General features: G+C 55.7%; 1 pseudogene; it reads right to left on the bottom strand.

The window, feature by feature from the left end:
- LOC143176213 (large subunit ribosomal RNA) overlaps positions 1 to 5,000 on the bottom strand; it is a 10,266-nt pseudogene that overhangs the window by 3,247 nt on the left and 2,019 nt on the right.

The raw sequence follows: 5,000 nt of genomic DNA, 5'->3' as shown, positions 1-5,000 counted from the left end.
ATTGTTGGGGGCCTTCGAATATCGAGATGACCACGGAAGAGGATCATCTCTGCTTTTTCCTGTGAAAGGGTCAGCTTCTCGGACTCGCACCATTTCTCAATGATGGTTGTCGCGTGCTGTCCCTTTTCCTGCAACTCGAGCCTGCTGTTTCCTGGGACGAGGATAAGGAGGTCGTCCGCGTAGGCGAACGCCTCTACGCCCTCGTTGGCCAGGGTGATCAGCAGGCTATCGAACACAAGGTTCCAGAGGCTGGGCCCTAAGATTGAGCCCTGAGGACAGCCTCTGGTTACCTGTTTCTCGACACGGGTCAATTTCCCTATCAGTGAGGCCGTACGGTCGTTGAGGTAATCCGCGACGAGTCTATATAGGTTTCGCGGGCAGTTCCGCTCCTTGAGGCGAAAGAGGACGCTGGGCCACCATACGTTGTCGAACGCGCCCGAGATGTCGAACAAAATCGCAAGCGCGTATTTTGTCGTTGACCCCTCGAGCCCGCTGCGGACGGCGCGGATGGCGTCAGTCGTCGACCTTCCCTTTCGGAAGCCGAACTGCCTAGGGGAAGCATAGCCGGGGTGGAGAAAAATGGGCTCCAGCCTTTCGCGGATCAGCTTCTCCAGGGATTTCCCAACCACCGAGAGAAGGCAGATGGGCCTGTAGGAGCTGGCCGCGGACTCGTCCCTATCGGGGCTTTTGAGGAGGGCGCGTATCGAGCCATATTTCCATGGCTTCGGGAAGCTGCCTTGTGACAGGCAGCCGTTGAAGAGGGCTGAGATTTCGCTTATTAGGACCGGATAAGCGGCCTTAAGCATTCGGACCTCGATAAGATCGGAACCTGGAGCTTTGCCATTGCGAATCGAGCCGATTGCATGGCAAATTTCCTGTTCCGAGAAGGGTGGAGTATCTGGGGTATCCGGGGGGGTTACGCTCGCGGACCTTTTACGACGTTGACACTCGAGCGTGTCCGGGGCGTCGTCGGGAACAAGGGCGTGGAGGAGGCTTAACGCGGTCTCCTCCCACGTAATTGTGGAACCGGACAGAACCGGGGAAGTGGCCAGGGCTTTATCGGGGCTGATCTTTTTGACGCAAATTTTATACGCCGCTCCCCATGGGTTTTTCGCGCAGGATTCCGTTACGAAGTCCCGCCAGCTTGATCGCTTGGCGGTCTGAATTTCGTAGGAATACTTCCTGCGAATCTGGAGGTACGCGACGCGTTTCGCTTCCCTGGTGGAAGGGTCCGACTCGACCTGGAAGGACTTCCGCATGCGGTAAGTTTCCTTCTTTAGCCGAGTCAGGTTTTCCGTCCACCAGGGAACCGACTTCGGGAAAGTTTTCTTCCTCGGAAGGGATTTTTGCGCAGCCGTAATGATTGCGTCTTGAAGAGACGCAGCTGAGGCCTCAATTGCAGATTTGCTGTCCAGCCGGGAATCGCGGAGGAGGCTGCTTTTGATTATTTCCAGGTTCGATTGGAATTTAGCCCAATCGGCCCTGGATGTATTGAATCTGGGGCTCGCGGAGGCGGGTCCCATTGTGGTGGGGGCCTTGTATGTGAAGGTAATTGCGTTGTGGTCGCTGGATGTCCAATTTTCATGGACCTTCCAGCTTCCTATGAACCCGACGGTCGGAAGGCTTGACAGCGTTACATCTACGTTGGAGGATCCTTTATGGTTGCGGAATGTGGGGGCGTTACCGGGTTCGTTGAGGACTACTAGATTTTCCTGGGCTACAACCCATTCCAATTCTTCGCCTCGCGGATCGGTTGTGGTGCTGTGCCAAATCGAGGACTTCGCGTTGGCATCGGCAGCGATTATTAATCTCTGTCCGCGGAGGGAGCGGCATATTTGCGAGATTCTCGCCAGATATCTTTCGATATCGTGCGAGAATTTGAAATATACGCTAGCGAGGTACAGTTTCCCAAATGGTCCTGTTACCTCGATGCACGTACAATAGTCGTCGCTGAGATGCGACAGCTTGAGGGACTCGAGGTTGGGATTGCGTATCGCGATACCAGCCATGGCTCGGTTGCCAGGCTCCGCGCCCGTGACTGCCGTGCAATTCGTGAGGCCGATGAATTTGCCCTTCACGTTGTACGGCTCCTGCATGAGCAGGATGTCGATATGCTCGCGGCTCATTACGTGGCTCATCTCCAGGGAAGCTGCCTGTGAGCCACGTAAATTAGCTTGGGCTATTTTGATTTCCTGACTACCGCTCGTGAAAGATTTACGCATAGTCAGTACGGATCAGCACCTGATTAATAGCTTGCCGGTAGGAGGGGCACTCCTTGCTTGTGACCGCGTGTTTGTGCTCCTTGCCGTGTTTACGGCAGTTGGAGCAAGTTGGCGCGTCTTTCTTTGCCGGGCACGTTTTGAAGTTGTGGCCCGCGGTCGCGCAATGCCCGCAGACTTCCTTGTCTGCGCGGCAGTGTTTTGTGGTATGGCCGAACGATTGGCACTTGTAGCAGCGGGTTGCCGCTACATAGTCGCCCAATCGGCAACACTTCCACCCTACATATAGCCTGTTCTTCTTTGAAAGGATATCTCTGACGGGTCTAGATACCTCGAGGATTATATTACACGATTCCCTATCTTTTGGTCCAGACTTAAACGACACCTTAGTCTGTTCCCTAACGATGTTACGGTCCTTCGGGTCGATGTTTTGCGCAATGATCGCTTCAATCGTTGCCTGATCGTTGTCAGACCGCGGGGCGTCGTAGATAATAACGCGGGGGGCCTTCTTGGGGGGGGCACCGACCACGAAACCGGCGGATTTTAACTCGTCGTTCGAGGTGAGGCCCGACAGGTTGCTACCTTTCGCCGCCTCTATGATAATCCCGTTTCCATTGATGGTCCTAATGTTCCTCACTTGGAGGTTCGCTTTCGCGGGCGAGACCAATTTAAGGACCGCCTTCTTGGTCTCTTCGCTGTTAGCGAAGGCTTGCCGGTCCTTGGGTATTATTGTTACCACATTGGGGGGGTCGCGCCTGATATTTGAGAGGGCCGCAATTTTGGACGAAATCCCGAGTCGTTGCGCGTAAGTTACCGGTTTTCCTACACTGGCGGGCGGCGCGGCTTTCGGGGGGTTCGCGGAGGTGGTGGGGGGCGGGGCTGGGGCCCGAAGGGGGGGGCGAGGGTGGGACGCGGTACGGAGGGCCATTATCTGGCCCTCGAGGTGGGCGTTAGCCATAAGGGCTCGGTCGAGTAGGCCGTTAATCGTGGATAGCGCGGTCAGAATTAGTTTGTTGGTACTCGGACTCACCTTGTTCTCCGCATCGCACAGGTGCTCCACCACGGCCTTCTGCACCTGCTCTGCCTTCTCCTTCATTCCCATGGACGTTACGGGGCTGGCATCGGGGGTCACGGGCTTCTTAGTTGGCCTGCTCGCTGCTGCGTCTGGTTCCGCAGCATCGGGCTGTGCCGTCTCCTTCGCCGGTACGGGGGTTTCCGGCGTCGGGCGTGGGGAGCTGTCGGAGTCAGACTCCGAGTACAAGACGCGCGCCTTCCTTTTCCCTTGCCTGACGCATCGGCGTTCCTCCCTGACGGGGGAGTCCACCTCACTGGTTTCGGGGGACTCCATATCCGGGGACCACATCGCGGGTTTCTCCTCGGCAGCTGCACGGCTGCGCGTCGCCTTGCGCGTCATGCTGCGGCAACAGCTGTTGTCGCCGCGGCTGACGGCTCGGAACTGCGTGTTTCCTCGGTACACCGGTGGCGGCGCTACAGGTTGCTGGTCTTCAATATGGCCGTCCAAGATGGCCGACTAAGATGGCGTCCAAGATGGCGTCCAAGATGGCGTCAACAAAACTGTTGTCGTTGATACTCGAATATATCTCGATAAATATCACTAGTTTGTGGCAATTCGACAGGAATTACCACAACACTGTGCCACAACGTCGTAGACAGACCACTGGCCGCGGCGATTCTACGGTCCCGCGTTTTTTAAAACGAATATAAGGCTTTGAAAATCTCAGGTGACGCCAGCTGACGTCACCAACCGACGCTAACTTTATTTTCTCGATAAATTCGGATCCCGCTGACCGAATTCCGCGATTCTTTGCACAAATTGCTCAGAAACACTTGCACTTCACTTTAGACTGCGTAAATTGATTTCTCCTCGACATTTACCGCTTTTTTGGGCCTCGAAACACGGAGCGACGTGAACACGCGTCTGTATTCTGCGCCTCCTAGCGGTGAACTCCGTAGATAGGGACAGAGGGAATCTCGTTAATCCATTCATGCGCGTCACTAATTAGATGACGAGGCATTTGGCTACCTTAAGAGAGTCATAGTTACTCCCGCCGTTTACCCGCGCTTTTTTGAATTTCTTCACGTTGACATTCAGAGCACTGGGCAGAAATCACATTGCGTCAACACCCGCGGGGGCCATCGCAATGCTTTGTTTTAATTAGACAGTCGGATTCCCCTAGTCCGTGCCAGTTCTGAGCTGAGCGTTGAATGGCGGCCGAAGAGGACGAACGCTACGCGAAAGCCTCGCAGCAAGGAAGATCCGCGGGAGGCCAAGGCTCGGGACCGAGCTCGGATCCCTGCACGTTGCCGTACATGTTCACCTCGCCCAGGCCCGGCACGTCAGCCAGACCCGCTTCCCGACCAAGCCCGACACGCCCCGCTCCTCAGAGCCAATCCTTATTCCGAAGTTACGGATCCAATTTGCCGACTTCCCTTACCTACATTAATCTATCGACTAGAGGCTCTTTACCTTGGAGACCTGCTGCGGATATGGGTACGAACCGGCGCGACACCTCCACGTGGCCCTCTCCTGGATTTTCAAGGTCCGAGGGGAAGATCCGGACACCGCCGCAACTGCGGTGCTCTTCGCGTTCCAAACCCTATCTCCCTGCTAGAGGTTTCCAGGGAACTCGAACGCTTATACAGAAAAGAAAACTCTCCCCGGATCTCCCGACGGCGTCTCCAGGTCATTTTGGGTTACCCCGACGAACACTCTTACGAGGGCCCGAATGGTATGCGGTTCCGCTGCCGGGTTCCGGAATA

The sequence above is a fragment of the Nomia melanderi genome, unplaced genomic scaffold, assembly GCF_051020985.1.
Source record: "Nomia melanderi isolate GNS246 unplaced genomic scaffold, iyNomMela1 scaffold0420, whole genome shotgun sequence".
NCBI classification, from domain to species: domain Eukaryota; kingdom Metazoa; phylum Arthropoda; class Insecta; order Hymenoptera; family Halictidae; genus Nomia; species Nomia melanderi.
The sequence above is the reverse complement of the archived record's forward strand: the minus strand, read 5'-3'. Positions and strand labels throughout refer to the sequence as shown.